This window comes from Periplaneta americana, chromosome 13, assembly GCF_040183065.1.
Source record: "Periplaneta americana isolate PAMFEO1 chromosome 13, P.americana_PAMFEO1_priV1, whole genome shotgun sequence".
NCBI classification, from domain to species: domain Eukaryota; kingdom Metazoa; phylum Arthropoda; class Insecta; order Blattodea; family Blattidae; genus Periplaneta; species Periplaneta americana.
The window spans coordinates 125,647,759-125,669,965 of NC_091129.1; the positions used below are offsets into that span (position 1 = coordinate 125,647,759).

General features: G+C 36.1%; 1 protein-coding gene and 1 non-coding gene across 3 annotated transcripts in view; both read right to left on the reverse strand.

Annotated features, from left to right (window-relative positions):
• The window catches only part of LOC138712400 (uncharacterized), a 59,118-nt gene that overhangs the window by 25,122 nt on the left and 11,789 nt on the right, over window positions 1–22,207 (reverse strand). The gene's annotated exons all lie outside the window — the stretch shown is intronic.
• On the reverse strand, window positions 3,536–3,609 carry TRNAT-GGU (transfer RNA threonine (anticodon GGU)). Its single transcript has one exon. It is a non-coding gene; the product is annotated as a tRNA-Thr (tRNA).

A 22,207-nucleotide genomic window follows, 5' to 3' on the forward strand; every position in this document is an offset into this window, starting at 1 on the left:
ACAATGAATTAAAAGGAGCTCGTGTGGTGCAAGGTAGGCCTATATGCTGTGTGTACAGTACAGAGTGAACCTAAGTAATGCCAATAATTTCAGGAGATTATTCTGTGATATTATCAAACAAAAAACTTTAATACAGTTTTGCTCGTTTTTGCTTCCTTTTCGAGACAAAATAGTAATATGCGTTCGTTACAAGAGCGGTATGTTGGCGTTTTCATGTTCGAGGAAAAGATTCAAAAAGCGAAACGTAGTTGAGCTTTTTTAATTTCCGAGAACATGAAAACAAACATACCGCTCGTGTATCGTACATTATTTTGTGCGAAGATCGTTTATTACATACCTGAAAGAGGAATTTCTAATTAGTTGCAATGAAATCTCCATCTTGGTTTCTGTTCAATGACGGCAACTTTGGAAAACAAATATACCTATCTTCAACATTGTTCCTATAAAATGTTTTCTGTGTTTACTATACTGCAGCAGGCCGTGATATACGTCTGTCTTTTTTTTTCCCCCAGTCTATGATGAGTCTGGAATCTTGTTGATTTTTTCACGGCTTCCTTAATGTTACTTGCATTACAAATGCAGTAACTTTTGTGGTATTGTAGAGTTTACTTAATTTTTGCAAATACTTAAAAACAATAATTAACAGTGAAATTTAGGTGAAATTGCAGTGGTAAGTTTCCAATTTATAAGTATTACTATATTGAACGTCTTTAAAAAATATGTTAAAAGCCTAAAGCAGTAAAATGAATATGACGCTTAAGCGGTAAGAATAGGGAAATTGTTATGTGTGTTACGTTGGGAATACTGAATGTGGTATTTCACACTTACCGCGTATTGGTTTTGTGCGGAAAGCAAGCAAATACGCACCATCTCGCACAAAATATTTTATATGAAACATTTCCTAGCGTGTTTTGGGAAAACATTGATTTAATTCCCAATATGCTCAATCAGTTTAAGAGGGCAGAGTACTATGACAATAAATGATTGAAAGAATGTTAGTTTTGTCCTTTAAATGTGCAGAAATTTGATCCGAACAAATGTAACATTGTAAAATTCCTTTGCGGAACGAAAAGTTACATTTGTTCGGATGAAATTTCTGCAATTTAAAAGACAAAAATAAGATTCCTTCAATAATTTATTACCACAATACAATGCTCTCTTAAATTGACTGAGCATATTGGGAATTAAATCAATGGTTTTCCCAAAACATGCTAGGAAATGTTTCATATACGAGAATCATTTCATAAATAATGCACAATTTTTTTTTCTTACATGTTAATTTTTTGACAGTATCGCTTTACAGTCCTTCAATATAGTCTCCTTGCTTCTTAATGACTGAATCCCAACATCTGGGAAGCTTTAATATTCCATCCAAGACACCACTTTTGTTCATCTGTCGAATGGTTCAGAACAGCGATAGACAGCTCTTCCAGGGAAATAAAACAACGTCCACGCATAGGTACTTTCGACTTTGGGAACACGTCGTAGTCTGGTGAACTCGTGTCCGGACTGTAGGGAGCATGAGAGAACACTTTCCATCCGTATTTGCGCAGCTTTTAGGTTACAACATTCCCGATGTGCGGGCGAGCATTGTTATGAAGAATCAGTAGCCCAGCCTCGAGCAACTGAGATCGATTTTGTGCATTTTTCTGCGCAGATTTTCCATGAAGTTACGATAATACACTGCTGTGACACTTGTTCCACATGGTACTCTATCGTTATGATGTTCCCTTCGTGATCATAAGCAAAGATCATAGTTCGATAGTCCTTGCGCTCTTCTGCAAAACTGACCTGCCGCTGGTTTAAGAATCTGACGAGGCAACCCTCTCTATTCGTAAAACGCACTATATATACATCTTACTTAGTGTAGAATTACTGACGACGGAAGAACGAGCTACTACTCTGTGCTGTATTCACTGAAACCACAGTCGTTGCTCATGCGGTAGGTGCGTTTGCCTACTGATCCGGAACTGCGTTCGGGCGTGGCTTCGATTCTCACTTGAGCTGATTAGCTGGTTGGTTTTTCACGGAGAATTTCCCAAACTATAAGGCGAACGTCAGGTAATCACATGGCGAACCTTCGGCCTCATCGTTGAATACATATCGTTACAACCTATTATAGTAGTTGATACGTCGTTAAATCCGATTGAACCTGTCGGTGACCGCCGTGCTGAATATATTGTTCGCCCAACAAATAGAGTCCCTGAGGGGTAGAACTACAAAAGTTCCTTTCCTACCTCCCTTTAATCTTTCCGCCACCGAAGTAACAGTAGCTTTCGTTAGCTCCTCAGCATTCGAACAAGTTATAGTACGCGTTAGATGGGGGGGAGAAATTTGAGTAGCGGAAAAGGGTTCTTAAAAAGTGACAGTGTTGGCACAGGGTTCAAGAACTGGGCGAACTGTACTGTACTGTACATCTGTTTAGAATTAAAAATTATGGCACAATTCCCGTTGTCGATGAGGTGCATTTCTTTCTGCTATGACTGCAGATCTTTCAAGATTGTTACGGTGTTGTACAACCAAGAATTTATGTTAGCAAATATACGTATGGTCCTACGCCGTGGCGGCATGACGCCTAGGACTCGCGTTGCGGAATGCGCGTTCGATTGAGTCCTCATAGGGAAAGAATTGTCTCATGAAATAACGGCCAGTGTATGTACCAGTGTCCATCCAGCATCGTCATAAATTTGGGGAGCTACGATAGGTAGCGAAATCCGGTTACGAAATCTAGCTATAGCGGCTGGGGATCATCTTGCTAATCATATGATACTCCGTTCTGATTGGATGATAGTTCACCTCTGCTGAGGTATGTGAACGTGAGATCAGCAGCCGGATGGTCGGCCTTGGGTTACTGCACCACGGAAAATATTACGTATGTGTATGTGACTTGGAAAACCCCGTATTTTTTAATGATAATTTTCTTTTCCACGCAGAGTTCATGCAGCTTTATGTTCCATTTTTCATTGTACCGGAATATATCCCCTACCCCAACAACATTTACGGAATGCACACGTAAACAGCCTGCAGCATTTACAATGCGAACGGCAACTGTTTTATCAGCCAAGTTATACGTGCTTGCTGGGGTACGTATGTATATATTCATGTATATATACGTGCATACGAAGTTAGATAACTTTATAACTTAAAATAATGCACAAATAAAGTCACACTTAACATAAGCATAAGTTGCAACCATGTACTTTTTACCAAACTGCATTAATTATTCTATGGAGGCAGGAATGCTGAATGAGCCGGTGCACGCAAGCATGACGGCATTTAAGAAGCCTGGACTAGCGCAGCATTGATAATAGGCAGCAAAGGAATCCTCCTTAGTACAGATGGTTTCGAAAACATCAGAAATAATTCTAGGACGAAACCAGAACAGACGCTGATCTAATCTCCACACTGAAGAAGGAAAAGAAGATTTTGAAGGTAACAACAGTGACCAGACAAAACTTCTGCTGCTAATAGCCAATTGATATAATTTCCTTTTACCCAATACAATAGGGGATTGAATAATTTCAAGGAAAAATTGTTCCGGGGCCGGGTATCGATCCCGGGACCCTTTGCTTACCGCGCGAACGCTCTACCGACTGAGCTACCCCAGGAACCATACACGACACCGTCGACACAATATTATTTCCTATTAATATTACAGTCACACCTGAATTAGGGCTTTGGACTACGTTGTATTAATGTACATCCGTTTGTAATGGAACCATTTCACACATTCCACTATAGTGATGACTGCATCTGCAAAAATAAACAATCCCCTATTGTGCAAATCTGACACGACGGTGTCGTATATGGTTCCTGGGATAGCTCAGTCGGTAGAGCGTTCGCGCGCTAAGCGAAGGGTCCCGGGATCGATATCCGGCCCCGGAACAATTTTTCCTTGAAATTATTCAAACCTGCTTTACAGGGAGCTACTACCTGAAAGCCAGATTTGCACAATAGGGGATTGTTTATTTTTGCAGATGCAGTCACAACTATAGTGGAATATGTGAAATGGTTCCATTACAAACGCATGTAGCCTACATTAATACGACGTAGTACAAAGCCCTAATTCAGGTGTGACTGTAATATTAATAGGAAATAATAACCAATAATAATAATAATAATAATAATAATAATAATAATAATAATAATAATAATAATAATAATAATTTTATAATAATCTTTAATGATTGGAACATACTTCCCAACAACCAATTCGTCTTCTTTTTACTGTCTATAGGCTATAATTTCGTTTTTTCGTATACCGTTTATATAAAAACATGTGTAAAAATAAAAACGAGGATCCAGTTATTTATAAGAATACAACGAAATTACGGATTCGTTTCCAAAGTACTTGCATAAATTTCCTATATGGATCGTACGGATCGACGCAAACCTTTAAATGAAATATCCAATTTTCATGAAAAATTAAGAGATGAATTTTCACATAGGGGAGACCCGAGCCGATCAGAATCCCGGGGTAGAACAAAAATACACTTCACTGTAAGGTGGTGCATTATAGGTTAACTTTGAGGAACTACTTGTCAAACTGTAAGAAAGATGGTAAACCATTTTACATTATTTTGAAATCATAGATTCCTCCTGTAAATGAGAGCGACGGGCGATGTGTACATATTTTAGAGCCAAAATCACCAATAGAATCTACAAAAAGTTACAATTAAATCCAATTTCATAATAAAATTTCAACTAATAATCCAATAATAAATATAAATGTAATTCATCTCCACCAAAACATAAACTGCACCTTGACTTGAAATAGTGTTCAAGTTGTTTTTAGTTGTAATGCATGTGACTTTTTTATTAAAAAGGTACGTAAAATTAATTAATTTATTTATTACGTTTCTGCTTTACATATTCTTAAAATGTATATTGTTCACCATCAAGTTCAACACATTGCATCATGCTCCTTGACAAAAAGTACGAGTATATACAAGAAGAAGAAGGAGTTACTGAAGGAACTGTATCGAAGTATGTAAGAAACACTTGTGAGCTAGTGTGTCAACTATCAAGACGTTAAACCACATATCCTCATGTTTCTTGACAAACCTTTTCTTCTTATCTAAAGGTTCAAGGGAAAGAAAAGAGGTTATGAAGTGATTTTGATCTCATTTTCCTACAAAAATTAATTTGAAGCAAGTGTTAAAGTTCTAAAAGAAAGATGAAAAACAACAAGAATGAGCCAGGAAAAGGCTGAAATTCATCTCCGAAAAAAAAAGTACAAACTAGTTTAAAAATTCAACAGGGAAGACGAAAAGGCATGTAAAGAGAAGTGATAAAACACCAAAATTCAGTGAAGATGATGACAGTGACGCTGAATGCCTCTACTGCAATGGTTTTCTACTCAAGATCTACAGGAGGATGGGTAGCTTGGGCTTTCTGCCACAAGTGGGCACACAATATTTGTGCAGGAATTGAAAGCGAAGATGACGCAATGCTAAACATTTGTGAATCCTGTACCGATCGTGATTATTTCCTATATCTCTTTACCTTTTAAACTTTTTAATCATTTAATTTTTTAATCAACTAAGATTTTTATGTATAATTTGTTAGCGCGTGCAGTATAGACTTTGTAGATAAATGTTTAAAGAAATTTAAACTGCCGGTAGGTAATTGTATTAGAAATTTCACAAATTAATTGTGTTCTATTCTGCCCCATCGTTGGGGTAGAAAGGCATTTCCCATTATTTATTTACTTATTGTTATTGGCTACGCCTACATATTCTTATTCCTTGCTTTTGTACTATTTAATGAAAATAACTAACACACATATATGAATTTTCTGCTCCTTATTTAACGTATTTAACATTCTATTACTATATTAACGTTAGATGTTCCGTACCCGGGGTTCCTCTATGTAAATTTCTGTAATAGATATAGATCCTACTTATTACAAAAAATACTGGATCGAAATGGGTTTAAAACACAAAGAAGCCAATTGTATCAAACACAATGTCTATTACACTTATTCACTAAAGCATTTGAAGTGCCGACATATTATCGGTACTAGGATGTTGTTTCAGTTTCTTATTTAACATTACTTCTAATACTTGATTCTAGTATGCCGTTTTCTTATTTTCCACGGATGGAAAATCGTAATCTTGATTAAACTTTCCTTGTTTTCAATGAGCAGTTATTCTACAAGATCTCAAGACCACAGCAGTCTTTTATGTGACATAATCTGTACATTACAAGATTCTTATTGTTCGTTGGTTAGGAAATTTTATAGATGTTTATAACATTATTTTCCGCTTGTTACGAAATTTTGTAAATGTTACTACCATCTTTCATATTGTAACATTTTATTGCTCGTTTTTTTAATAGTTACATAACGTCGCTATGTCTAATACGCAGTTATGTAGCGTTGATGAAATTGGTGATAGCGAGATAGTTCTTTCTTTGTGTTACAAGCCACTGCAGTGTTGGAGAGGTAATTTAATTTTATCAACACTAGAGATAGGTTATTCAAAGGCTAGACAAATCCCGGGAGACATTGCACCTATAACATCTATGTGACGCCAGAGTTTTTTTTAGTTCATCCGGGAGCCATTGCGCCTAAAAATTTTTGTGACGTCTAAATTTTTTTATCAAGTTCAGTACGTTTCAAGACTTAGATTTCTTTCATGTCACTATGACTAATAGGCTACATAATGTTAACAAAAGCGGCCGTAGGTAGAAGTTCAGTGTGTAATATAGTTCAGTATACTTTAGTAAACGTATCTTTATTCTACCTCGGTTTTTTCATTGCATGTGTGCGTAAAATGTGATGGTTTCTGAATAAGAGACTAGTGCCGGTAGATATTGGAGTTTTGCCCATCCTTGGCTATCACATTGCTGGCCGTGAGACACAGGACCATCGCGGAGACCGTAGGACAATCACACACACCCACCAATCTAATTTTTTAACAACCGGTTCTGTCAACTAATAACAGAAAACTCTAAAACTGTAATATCAATAATGTTAAATAAGGTAATAATAAGCCAGATTTGCATAATATACTAGTTACTGTAGGTACGTTAACAGAGAGCCATAATTTAAGTCACACAGAATTGTGTGCACTCAAAGTTGGGTTCTGGGTCTTGTCAGCCCATTTGAGTTGTGTGGATATAAAGGGAAGAATTGTGACGGTGTCGTGTACGGTTCTAGGGGTAGCTCAGTCGGTAGAGCATTCGTGCGCTAAGCGAAGGGTCCCGGGATCGATACCCGGGCCCAGAACAATTTTTCCCTTGAAATTATTCAAGCCTGCTTCACAGGGAGCTTCTACCTGAAAGCCACATTTGCATAATGTATTTTGTAGTTGAAAGTACATTTATTTTTAATGATGTTTCTGAATACTATGTTGCCTGGTTGCCTATGCGGATTAGCAATGGAAAGGAAAATGGTAGACGACTGCCAAAGAAATCACAGATGGGTTTGACGGCTGCAAGCATACCATATTTCTACTCTATCTGCAGACTTGTACATTAAACAATGTAATAATAAATAGGAATGCTTCGAGCTGTGTTGTCGTTTATTTTTAATTGCGTTTACTGTAATATTAAAACACAAAAAAATGTCGTGTTAAATTAATGTTCTTCCTTTTGTATAAAAAAAGGCAATTTTTTACTTAAAACATTTAACAACCGGTTCTACGAACTGCGATAAGTTTAACAAGCTACACACCAAGAGATAAACACCCAATCCTATGGAATGTAGGTAAATCTCCACTCAACGCCGAGAATCGAACCACAAACCGCAGAGTTGGAAAGTACGTACAATATCCACAGAGCTACAGCGGAGAACTAGCGGGACAGTATTTTTACGAAATGAAACTGATAATTCGCCATGGGATTACTTGACATTTCACCTTACAGTTGGGGAGAACCTCAGAAAGAACCCAATCGGAAATCATTCCAAGCAGGATTCGAAACAACGCCCGAGCGTATCCTCGGGGCACGAGTGCTGATCACTACACCTAGATCACGCCGTATGTTGTGAACATTGTTTATAGATGAAATTAAGTATGCATATTCCTAAAATATCCTAAATGTAATAATATATGAAAACACGAGAAATCGATTTTATGCAATATTTGAAGGGAGGGTTCAGTAAACTACAGATTGTTTTACTAACGTAAGTTATAATGAAGGATTCACTGTTACAAAGTTCGCCAAGGCTTATCTTCGCACGTCATGGTAAACAATGAATCATGGAGGTACATAATCACTTACGGAAGTTGTTCTTGGAGTCATTTTGAGCAAGGAATCTACATGAACATCGGCCAGATTATCAATAATTATAATGTTACAATATCAGTCAGAATAAGTCCAATAGTGACTGTGTTAATCCATGAAAAATACAATATAAAATATCAAAACAAATGCTTGTAGAAGCAACGTTTCATTAAATTACAACAAGCGTTTACAACTTAGAAAACTTCATTTTAAGTTAGGCGAAGATATATGAGCGCAGATGAACTACACTTCTAAAGCAAAGCATTAAGGATTAAGATAATTCTGTCTAGTTATCCTCAATATAAACTACTAATAGGTATATTTCAGCCTTCATATCAATTTTAAATGCCGATTTCAGTAAATGAAGAGTCCACTGCAAGAATGATGGATGTCACTTTCTTGTCGAAAATGAACCAAGACTGTCAATGCATAGCTTAAGACATGTAGAATGTACAAAGAGAGTTATATCACAGTCTACTATATACAGTCGCGAAGCTCAATATGTAGTAAAAATGCAAACATGGGTAGTTGCCCACCACTAGGATCGCTACTATCGCCTCATCATCGCAGATCTCTCTCCTAGCAGCCGACAAAATATGTTACACTTTCGTTGTCGTGTTCTTTTGGAAAAATTAACACCTTCCTTCCATTATTGAAATATTAAATGCATAAAGTTAATTTATTATTTTAATGAAGTATATTAAATTCCACCATAAACTCGAAGATACCTGCAAGAAATAAGTTAATATAATTTTTGTTTGTGCAAAACGTACTGAAATTTACTATAATAGCTTCACTCATTCAAGATTATAGCGATAATTAACTATGAAACCAATAAATATTAATTTGCATTTCTCTTTACAACAATAATAATGGAAATATGAATTAATGGAGTAACTTACGTGTACCGGTACTTGTTGTGTAGGCTTACGTAGTTAACAAAGTGGGATGAGGTTAAGCAATAATAATCACACCAGAATTGGAAATAAAACGTGATCAATAAATTTTATTGTAACAGACCTTTTCTACGTCTCTAGTAAAGCAACAAATAAAAATAACAACAAAATTAACAGCTATAATTAAAAACATATCCTTTGAAGAAAAAAGTAGGCCTAAGCAATAATAATCCCACCAGAATTGAAAATAAAATGTGATCAATAAATTTCATTAAAACAAACTTAATTTTTCTACGTCTTTAGTAAAATAACACATAAAAATAATAACAAAATTAATAGGTACAATTAAAAATATATCCTTTGAAAAAAAAAGTAGACCTAACCTTTATTTCTCTGGAAATTTAGCAGCCTAAGTGACAGAACTTTAACCGGTATCTAATGTCCTTTCGGTTAGACTGAAACATTTCATTGTGAAATTTAAGGATATAATGTATTCTAACAGTCACAAAGAACTTCAAATTAACAGTTTTGTTTCTGCACAGCATTCTTGTGGAAACCCAGGAACCTTTCTGAATCTTTCGGAAATCGGAAAAAGGATAACTCTGGCCTCTTTCTCTTACTGTTGCTACAATTTATAGCACTACAAACGTCTCCTCCTTGTGCCATATTATTATTCCAATTATTATATTTTAGCCATTAACATTTTCATTATAACCAATACGAACATTTCACAAGCATCAATGTGAAATACGCAACGAGCTAGCACTCGATAGAAATACGACACAGTCCAAAGTCGACCATGGACAGTCTATTGTTTCTAGTTGCTAACCGCTTGGAGCGCTTTATCACGAGATTTGCAAAAAAAACACCTCAAGCTTCGCAACTGTATATAGTAGACTGTGGTTATATGGTATTAACACTGATAGTCATTGTCCAGTAATGATCGGAAAATCACAGTTAAGCTTTGAACGTTAAGCATTTCAAACTTTCAATTGCTTCTCCTGCAAAATGTATTCCAAATGACATCCATCATTCTTGCAGTGGACTCTTCAAATGAAAAGACAATATTGGAAATGAATACAACACACGTGTGTGACTGTTTATGCAAATTTGTGCAAAATGAATTAGCTACTGTATATCTATTTAAGCCATAAAATTTACATTTTTAACGAGAAATTGAAGAGTCCTTAATAAAACTGTAATTCAACTGGTATTCATACTACTTACAAATAGTTGCTTTCGTATTTTCTCTAATAAATTGTTTTCCACTGTATCTACAAAATCTCATTAGTAAAGTTTAGATTCTTTTAACTATCTTTTCCTGTAGCATCCTGCATTCTGGACCGTAAGGCAAAAAAGGTTTTTACACGTTTTAAAGTACTTACTTTAGTTTTGGTATTCCCTTCCAATGAGTCAGAAAAAAAGCACAAATGTAGCCTATATGTACTGAATTTGGAGCAGGCGCGGTGTAAGCAACAACTAGGCGTAAAGCACGGTACTGGGTTTAAATTCCACCACCCGGAACTTGGATATTTGTCCTTAATTCAACGTTCCGTTTGTCTTAGGTGTAAACTTGGTATCGTAATGACTTCGTAATATGTCATTCTAATAGGCCTAATACGCAAAAAAAAAAAAAAGAGAGAGGCTACAGGTACAACTTCCAAACAGTATGGAAACATAATATCTAACTTTCAATCTCTTGCCCTTTTTGTTTGAAATCATAAATAGTTCAAATACTGTAGTTAATTTTCTCTGCTACTTATTCTTCTATTGCTGTTTTTGATTTCATTAACTCTGTTCTTTAAAATAACAGACATTTTATTACCATTTTGCGTAAAATCTCATAGCGTAGTCTTTTGAAAATAAGCTAAGTTGGAGGAATAACATCAATAATTAATTGGATTCTCAGAAGGTATAAATCAATTAAATCGCAGGAACATCCGAGAGCGCGCTGCGGGTCATTAGTCGTGCGCCTCACAAAAACTGAGCCGCAGCCAAGGCCGCTTTTTGCGCGCTGCTGGGCTCGGCAGGCGCTGCGAGCAGCCGGGCAGCAGCTGCAGGCGAGTTGCATCGCATGGAAAATGTTTGATCGTGTAAACGAGATTTCATGGCAAAAGGGGCGTGTGAGGAAGAAACTCAAACTTACTTTCGGATATCATGCATATCCAAACCCTTGATTACATATATCCTAGACCTAGGAGAGTTTAGGCGGCAATAATGTCTTGTAGTTATCTCGCCAACTTCGCAACTTACATTCACGCTGCAGTCTTGCCTCCGTGTTACCTCGGCAACTTGCACATACATTCGCTCTCTAATATATCTCGTGTCATATCGGAAAATGTATTTACTCCGCAGTCTGTCTCTTGTTATCTTAGAACTACAGATTTGTTCGCATTAATAATATAATTCACGATGCGGTATGTCTCTGTTATCTTGGTACAGATAAATTTGCGATCAACTATGTCTCGTATCATTTGAGCAAATACAGACACGTTCACGCTGCGGTTTATCTCCTCCTATCTCAGCAACTAGGCGGCCGAGTAGCTCAGTTCGTAGTTGGAAGGTCTTAGGTTCAATCTCCGGTGGTGACGGGATTGTCTCGTTGCCAAAACTTCCAAAGCGGCCCCGAGGTTCACTCAGCCTCCTGTCAATCAAATTGAATACCGGGTCTTTCCCAGGAGTAAAGGATGGTCAGATAGCGGTCTGATCACACCACCAGTGTTACCAACTACACGGAAATTCCGTCAAACCGTCAAAACTGACGGAATTTTAAAGTAGCGGAGGAAAAAGAATGAATTTTTCTGGTGGAAATTACGATTTACATCGTCTTTTGGCTTTTTTTTTAGCTGCTGTCATTTTTAATTGTTCAATTTTTGGGGGAGAGTAGACCAACCTAGCACATCAACTGCAGAACTAGAGGCAAATGATGTGGATGGATTATTATTATTTTAATGAAGATTAGTAAGGAAGTTGCGTTAATATTTGCTTTTATTTGTATATAGATACATTGAGTGGATCTTATTCCTTTTTAATTTTGACGGATTCTGACGGATTTTCAGGTGTTAGACTGACGGGGATACAATTTATGTTGGCAACATTACACACCACCTTATTCTAGTGTCCATGTCAAGAAAGCATGCAACTCTAACCTCATGCTCCCAAACGCCTTCATGGCGTATATATAGGAGATACCTTTACACTCCTCTCGGTAACTGCACAGTAACACTGCAAAAAGACTTGTTTCTATTATCTCAACGAATACAGATTTTTATGATGTATAACTACTTTTCGTATATAGATCAATTTTAAATAATTATTAAGTTTCTATCTATCTATCTATCTATCTATCTATCTATCTATCTATCTATCTATCTATCTATCTATCTATCTACCTACCTACCTACCTACCTACCTACCTACCTACCTACCTACCTACCTACCTACCTACCTACCTACCTACCTACCTATCTATCTATCTATCTATCTATCTATCTATCTATCTATCTATCTATCTATCTATCTATCTATCTATCTATCTATCTATCTATCTATCTCAGCGAATACAGACATATTTACGGTGCAGTCAGTCTCTTGTTTGCCTATCTCAGTGTAGTCAGCTGTCCGAAGACAGGTTTGAACCTGAACCAATGAGGCAACTAAGCCAGGAGATAATGATGTAGGGTAGCAAGTTCCTTCCCCTCCCTCCATTGCATATATCGCTTATTAGTAACATATTATACTAATCAGACTTCAGATATATACAAACAATTGATGTTATCTCGGTAATTAAAATTATATTTTAACTACAATGTGTCTCATATTATCTTGGCAAACAACTGACCGACACTGCAGTTTGTATCCTATTATCTCTGAAACTACAGAATAGTTGAACTGCAATACTTAATTATCTTAGCAAATATAGGTACTTATTTGTTATCTCTGCATCTACAGAATATTTACGCTATAATCTGTTACTAGTCAAATAAAGCCACACAAGCCGTTGAGTATGTTAATGTTATGAATAGCATTTTTAATTCACCTGTAATTAGGGAACCAAGTTTTTCTTTCACGAAAATTGTTATTTAATTATGTCTTGTGATTACAATCTGGGTTAGCTAGGTAACATTCCTCTACAGATTGCTATAAGAATGAATGAATACTGATTATCTCTACCACGTTTGAACATCGACACAAAGGGAAAAGAAGTCTAGGAAAGTCTCTGAAACATTGGACAGACGACATCCATATGTCTTTGAAACGGACCACCTGGTCTTACAATCGTGAAGAACTATGGAATCCAGTAGTAGTAGTAGCATATACAACGGTTAAATATCACAGTATTATCACTGAGTAAAGTCATGGTACTGGTTTCGAATCTCACCTTGGGAATGGATATTTGTCTGTTATCACTGTGATGTCCAATGTTCTTAAGATGGGTGACTGTTGTGATTAACCCCGCATTGTCTGTCAGGTTCAAGATATCGAACTAACGAATTGATGGCCAACCCCGACAAGATTAAGAAAACTCTCAATTAATAATGTTAAAATTTTCTTAAACTACACTAGTACAGTTGGATATACGTTTCATTTGAATAAGTTATTTAATCTTTTTAGTTATTTCCACCCATTTTAAGTGAAATAAGTTGCCACTATATTAGCTGTGTGTTAGAATGAACAAAATTAAATAAAGAATTAAATATATAAAAAATTAGTGCCACAAAGATTTATTTTCATCAGTTATTTAACGACTCTCTATCAGATTCGAGGTTATCGAACGTCTATGGAACTGATGACAGTGAGATGAGAGCGAGGATTCGCCATGGATTATCTGACATTTGCCTTGAAGCGAGTAAAATATTAGAAAAAAACTAACCATGTAATCACCGCAAACGGAAATCGAACCCACATCCTAGAACAGTTTCAGGTCAGAAGAACAGTTCCTTACTCCTGAGCTTAACAGCTCACACTTCACGAAGACAACACATACTTCCTCAATGTACCTTTACGCGTGTTACAATAACGTTCTTTTCAGCATATCGCAATGATTTTCTTCTCTATAATATAGTTTCTTAACTTTATTTAGAATTAACACTAACGGTACATGGAACAATATAGTAGGCCTATGCATCCAAAAGGATAACTTTCGTTTTCTACATTTTACAGAATATGGCTGCTAAAATTTACGATACAAGTGTTAAAAAAGGAATTTTATTTTGTGAGTACGGATCTTTGCGAAACGAGGACTGAACTGGGTGTTTTTTTTTTCCGTTGTCTTATGATATTTCTGTGACGTCTCAGCGATAGCCAGGAAACATGTCGATTGCAAGATCAAGGTTGCCCGCATTACCGTACTATCCCCAAGATTTCACCTCAGTCTTTTTTTAAACTATTGCAGATGGTTGATGAAATAAGGGGAAAATGGTGTATGTTGTTGAAATGATAGAGGTTAACGGGAGTACCCCGAGAAAAACCCTGTGCAGTCTGCATTGTTCACCACAAATCCCATCATGACCTGGTCGAGAATCAAACCCTTGTCACCTGTATGAAAGACCAGCGCACTAGCGCTGCATCCACGGACGCGATGTCAGTTGCAAACAGAGCTCCTGTACGGATGCTTATCAAAGGAATGGGTACGTATTTTATGTGAAAACATTTTTAGTTGGTTATTTTACGACGCTTTATCAACTGCTATGGTTATCTAGCGTCTGAATGAGATTGTGATAATGTCAGCGAAATGAGTCCAGGGTCCATCGCCGAAAGTTACCCAGCATTTGCTCTTAACAGATTGAGGGAAAACCCCGGAAAATACCTCAACAATGTAACTTGTCCCAAAAAGGATTTGAACCCGGGACCGCTCGCTTCACGGCCGCGCATGCTAACCGTAGACTAAAAGCATCTGGTGTAGCCTATACCTTTAAAATATTGTAACGAGAAATGCAACGGAAATCCGTTATGGAAAACAGACATTGCGAACCACGCAGTAAACAACTACAATGGAAACCAGAAATGCGGAGTTCAACAGAATTCATTCGTTTCAAAATTCGTCTATCTAAAGTTCTTTCAGTGGAACGGCGAAACTCGGAGTGGCAAACAGGCTTGGAGTTCAGATATTCAGTTTTTCTCAGTCCCAAACTACCTTGCAAGGACGTGCTTTCACGTACATTTTAAATGTTTCTCCTGTTTTCCCCAGTCCATTCATTCATTCATTCATTCATTCATTCATTCATTCATTCATTCATTCATTCCTCTCAGCAATAACGCTTGTGCGCGCACTTTATAAAATGTTTCTACTACCATTTCCCATTTCATTGATTCATTCATTCACTCATGCGGTATCAATAGTAATTGCGAAGTTTATGAAAACATTAACAAATTAATGAAGAAAAAACATTTAAAAATTTCAAGCTGTAACATAGCCATTTTCAAAATAGTGTTTGCAATTATAACTAATTCAAAACGAGAAAAAAAAAGAAAGATTATTTTGCAAGTCAGAATTAAGGAAACAATATAGCCTCTCCATACATAACGAATATGGAGATGTTACGTAATTCATAAAATTATAGGCTACTTAACATACAATTTTCAATTAAGACAATATAAATAAGCCTGACAGAATAGTGCAAACAATTTTATTGGAGGTAGGCTCACCCAAGACGATTATAATTAATTGATTAACAAGTGGACTTACTCGTGTTAATTATGTAAGATTTGTGTGGCTTACAGCTGTTTCAGTGCTTCACGCACCATCCTCAGAGCCTACTAGATCACGGCGTCATCTCGAACTTCTCTGCCTGTTATGTGGGTGTGTTTGATTGTTGAAAGGTGTTGAAGAGTGGAGTCAAATAGTGTGTGTACTGAAATTGATACAAACACACTAAAACATACCCCGATCAAATTCTCAACACACAGATCAATTTCAGTACACACACACTATTTGACTCCACTCTTCAACACCTTTCAACAATCAAACACACCCACATAACAGGCAGAGAAGTTCGAGATGACGCCGTGATCTAGTAGGCTCTGAGGATGGTGCGTGAAGCACTGAAACAGCTGTAAGCCACACAAATCTTACATAATTAACACGAGTAAGTCCACTAGTTAATCAATTAATTATATTCAAGTGTTAAAAGTAGTGTACGCAAGATTCAAAATGGATGCAAGACGATTAGATACATCAGAATCATAACTATAAAATGTATCGTACTTTATAAGTTACCATAAACCTATTGTGTCTGATTTACCGCAAACGGAAACATGGTGAAATAAAATTTTCTCGAAAAGAAATGCGATGTTTTAATGTTTTTTTTTTCTTCCACATCTTATGCGATAATTAGCGTCTCATATAATATGACCTCTAAATCGAATCGTTTTTAAATTCGCAAGGGAATCTATAGGAGTCGTTCTTAAAATAATAAAATTCATCGATGTTCATGATCGTATATTAAGACAGAAGAAAATTCATAAAGTTTGGTGCTCAGAGTTTACTCAACACTTTGATGTGAAGCGAAAAGCTGTTTAACTAATGAACAAAGTTTACGGGCTAAGAAGACGTTTTACAGACATCACAGATACAGTGTTACTAGTTTTCATAGCTGTGAAGTGCATACTACTTAAAAGTGGAGGCCACCGACTTAGAACAAACATTACAGGGGCACAGTATACTTTAGAACAGAGGTTCCAGCGAACGTTGATGTAATGTACGTCGGGTGGCTAGCGGTTCGTCGTACCGCGTGCCCGGCTTGTAAGTTCAACATTACAAACACTTATAACTAGAGCCCGAATTTTAGGTAATATGAAAATGTGAAATATGTAGATAAATATGTACCTAGTTAAAAATGGCAAAATATGAGTAAATACGCAGCTAAAACTGGCAAAATATGGAGATAAATATTTAGCTAAAAATGGCAAAATATGTAACAAATATGTAATAAATAAAAAAAATATGTAACTTAAAATATAAGCTTTATTAGATGTATTTTTTTGCACACTGATAAGAAAACAGAACTGAAAAAAATACAGGTGCACATGTGATTCAATTTAATTTAATTAATGTTTGGAGGCGCAATCCATACTATTTTCTGCTGTCATCGATTGCCTTCTGTCTGTTAAAATATTCTTATAAATGGAAAACGACCTCTCAACTTCACACGAAACAACTGGCGCGTATTTCAGATAAGGATTGATACTCAGAACAATGTTCTCAGGGAGTTGCACAAACTCACCTTCAAGTATTTTGCACATAAGTTAGTGGAAAAAGTTCTGTATCCTGGCTTATTTTTCAATACATCATTAAATTTTACTGAAACACACTCACCGATTACTCCCGACACAATACTCAGTTTATTGGTTGCATATTCCACTATCGACATACTCGTAGATTCATGGAGGACCAGTTCAGAAGTTTCCAGCTGGTTAGCCGACGTACATTACAACGTTAGCTAAATCACCCTGTATTCATTCACAGTGTTCTTCCTAAGGGTAGGTCTTTCATTGGAAACACAGCATTCTCAAACCTTTTCTATTTTCCGCCTTCCTCTTAGTCTCCGCATATGATCCATGTTTCTTAATATTGTCTATTATCTGATATCTTCTTCTGCCCCGAACTTTTCTTCCGTTCACAATTCCTTCCAGTGCATTCTTCAGTATGCAGTTCCTTCCTAGCCAGTGGGCCAGCAATTTTTTTCTCTTCCTGATCAGTTTCAGCATTATTCTTTCTTCACCCACTCTTTCTTATTCTGTCTGTTCACTTCATACGCTTCATTCTTATCCAAATCCACATTTCAAATGCTATTCTTTGTATTATAAAGTTGAAAAACGTGTACATTTCAGCAATGAGAACAAGGTGGTTTTTAGCACTCTTAATAAGATAAAATTTCTCATTTGGGTTGTTAAGTTAATGCACTAAGTAAATTTTTAGGGTATTCGTTCGAGAGGTAAAAGCTTAAACGAGGCATAGATAATATACTGTAGGTACTTTCCAAGAGAGATACTGAAAAATAACTGCAATTTAGTACGCGATGTTTATGTAAATTTGGCAATATTGTTACTGTTATAACCTGGTAAGGTTTATCTTGTCTCAGTAGCAATAAAACCAAGTCCCTTCAAATGAGGGTGGAGATTATAGGAGGGTTGTAAATTTTCAGAATTTTTTTAAAAATTTTTTATTGTACAGGCTGCTGGAACTCAGTTTCTTGAAAGATAAGCTCAGTGACGGAACTACATAGTACGAAGAAAATATTTTGTTATTTTATTTTGTGCTACAGAATGTATCAACTAGTCCCTTCCGCCACTGGATAGATGGACGGCACCGCTCCACTCCCCCATCGCCATAACAACACAGACGAAGTAAGACATATCTCCTTTCTCTCTCCTTTCACAATGAGACAAGATACATCACACAGCCTTTAGTTTCTGTTATGTATGGGTAGAAAATAAAGTCTTATTCAAACCACTGTCGTTTCATAGCACGTGTTCTACCATAAATAGGATTGTCTTTCAGCGTAAGTCAAATACGGGGGAATAACTGGAATTCTCACTGATCATAATTCCTTGAAGAGACACCTACATGTAATGTAACTCGCAAGACACTCGATGTGGGAAATTCGGGCAGAAACATGAAACATAGACTCGTATACTATGACGATGTGATGTCTTAATAATACTAAATCATGTAGTACTGGAATCGAATATGACAAGAATACATTAGCTAATTAGGAGAAGTTAGCCATCATAGCAGTTCTATAGAGAACAGGATTCTCGAGTTACATACGGTGTTGGGACAATCGACCTATTTTAGACCTAAGTATGAAAGGACCCCCTAAGAGCAATTAAGTCGTAAGCTAATTTGGTATCTTAGTTATCTATCCAGCAAGTGTTCCAAGAATATGATAAAATATACTAGTTAAACAATAATTAATTTTACATTCAACAAACCATTAGTATTAGGATCATATCTCACCTTCTTTCGAGAAGTTATCATGGCTTAGGTTACATGAGAGGAGAAATCTGCACTCACTTTCTCTCTTATATCGAATTATGCACACTTCATCCCCTTATTATTTCTTCGCTCGTTTTCATACTCTCTCTCGCTATCATAATATTAATACTCGATCACAACGCGATAACACGCTAGAAATTCCACTTCACACATCAACTCTGCATTCCACATCTTTCACTGTTGCTACCTCTCGTCACTGGAACTCTCTGCCGCCTGAAGTCAAGGGCTGCCGAACATTGAAATCTTTCAAATCCAAGTTAGAAAATTATCTTATGACGAGTTGCCAAACTAACTTACTATTATGACAAGTGTTGTATTGCATGTTTCCACATATTCACATTTTTTATGTTCTAGTGATATTTAACTTATTTTATATTTTTGTTTTCATATTTTCCGATAATGGTATATCTCTAATGTGATAAGTTGAGCTATATATAATCATAATTTTCCTTACTGAGTGTACTTAAAAATAGTATATTCATTGTATGCTTTGTACTGCACTATTTTATTACTACTATTAGTATTATTATTACTATTATTATTATTATTATTACTATTCTTATTTATTATTATTATTACTATCAATAATTGTCTTATTTTTTATACTTTGTATGCCTCATTTATATTGACCTGCTGTTCACATTTTATTATGCTTTTTTCTTTCTTTCTGTATGTTATATATTATGTCTGATTTCTTCTTACTTGTTGTTTAGATTTTATTATTATTATCTTATTCAGTTTTGTGTGTAAAATTGTAGTGTACTTTGTAAATTTGTAGTGTTTTTGTAACGCAGTTTTTACTCCTGGTTGAGTGTTAGAGAAGGCCGTATGGCCTTAACTCTGCCAGGTTAAATAAATCATTATTATTATTATTATTATTATTATTATTATTATTATTAGGATAATATTATATTACTTTTTTATACATATCATCAAAGAAATTAGCGATGAATTTTCACCATGAAATGTTGAAATTAATACTCGTCACTTAAATACCATGTCGTGCAACGTGTTATTGAAGGTGACAATGTAGGTGGATGGAAATGAAAGTGTTAAAATGATATTTTCCATTTCAGAAATTCGAAAGTCGTCCATTTCGAAACGAATTTAGGCGTACTGTGAACGGCTACAGACAAGTGATAGATCGCATAACACGGTTATGACTCATATACATTTTTATGACAAGCATACAAAGTAACTAACTATACTTATTATAACCGAACTTGGATTCTGACGATAAAATTTCGTGAAATTTAAACACTTAAGAGCAAAAAATAATAGTAACAGAAAAACAAATATGGCACGTGGAAGATTTCAACTACTTAAGACTTCAAATACGTGGATCAAAGGATCGAAATCGAGACGCAAAATGAAAATCATTTCTGCTTATTTGTGACATAATGAAATGGACACTGCAAAATAAGGTAAGAAATGAAACGTCATCGGAATTGTAGCCAATAGGAATTGATAAGACGAACTCGGACTTCGAGGCTGCGCTCGAGCGTGGTTTCGAAATTCCGTTTCGGATGATTACACGATCGGGTTTTATTCGAGATTTTCCACTACAGCAAGACGAATGTTAGACAATCTCATGGCAAATCTTGGGACTCATCTCGCCAAAATACTATGTCGCTACCGTAAAATAAAAAAAAACCGAAATGGCTAATTTAAATATTAACTTTAAAAAAATCTTAAATTTTAATGATATGTTACAAAGTGTTTGTTACACTTCCTTTGCTTTTAGGGCGTATAATGTCTGCATTAAAGGAGCGAAAAAGCAAAAGAATAGAAACTGCAAGAAAATTATTTTTAAGACTTGAAGCAAGACTATATACTGGTGTGTAGCTTTACTATGCTGCATATATTTACGTAGAACTACATCAAGGTATCCTGCATACCTTTATGTAGAAATATCATCCTGCGAGCTTCTGTGTTGTCAGATAGCCCGCGGAACAAAGGGAATTCAAGAGTACAAGCGAATACAAGGACAATAATGTTAATATGAGAACAAGAGGAATACAAGGAGAATAAGGGGAATATAGAGACAACAAGGTAAATACAAAGATAATACAATGAGAACGGGAGGAAGGGGGAACAAGAGGAATACAAGAACAAAAGGAAGACAAAGGAGAGGGAGAATACAAGGAGAACAAGGGGAATACAAAGAGAATAGAATTCCCAAGTTAGAAATACCCCGTATATCTAGTGAGCAGGAAGACGTAGTTCTACGCAAAAAAAATAAAATAAAATAAAATAAAACGATAAGATAAAATGTGAAAACGGATACAAGCATAATACTCTATATTATATTGTACATTAGTCCATCCGGTAGCTTAGTACTAAAGTAGTGTGTGACTCTTCATTGCGAAAATGAGGATTTAATCCTCGGCGCTGAATAGAGTGATGTGAAAAAGATCGGAGGATGATTGTTTTTCCTGGGTTTCAACATTTGGTAACGCCAGATGGAGATGACAAGCCAGACGCCAGACTACTGCTCCTTTGGCACACGGGAATATGTTCATGGTGCCAATTGATGGACGCCTGTGGCGAGACTCGTCAGTAACCGAGGAATGGTAATCGAAGGCAACAAAAGTGGCGTCCCGATGCTGTGTTAAGACTGCCTGTGTTATCCAGTGACCGTTAGGGATCTGCCTTAATCATCTCTGCGGTATCTCCAGGGTTGAACATCCACCCGTAAGCTTTCCGTTTACCTCAACCTTACCCTCTAGATTTTTTATGCACAAAGAACCTATGGAATATAAGGCTTTCCCAATACCTCCACGTCACAACGATAAAGAAAAGAAGACAGACCAATCATTAGGTAAAACAACGGGTCAGACATGAAACTGGAACAGACTTATAGGCAGCGGCGGATAATGGTTTGGTTACCCCCTCCTTCCCTCCGCTTAAAAACGGAGTCTCCTTTATCTCACCCCTCCACTTAGCTCTGTCATCATCACAGCACTTTACTGTTAAGAAACGCCCAATTTTTATATGTAGAGGGTTGTATTATTTATTTTTTACGTAAATATTGTTTTAATGCGAAATATTAAATACGTAATTGTATTTATTTTGCTAATAT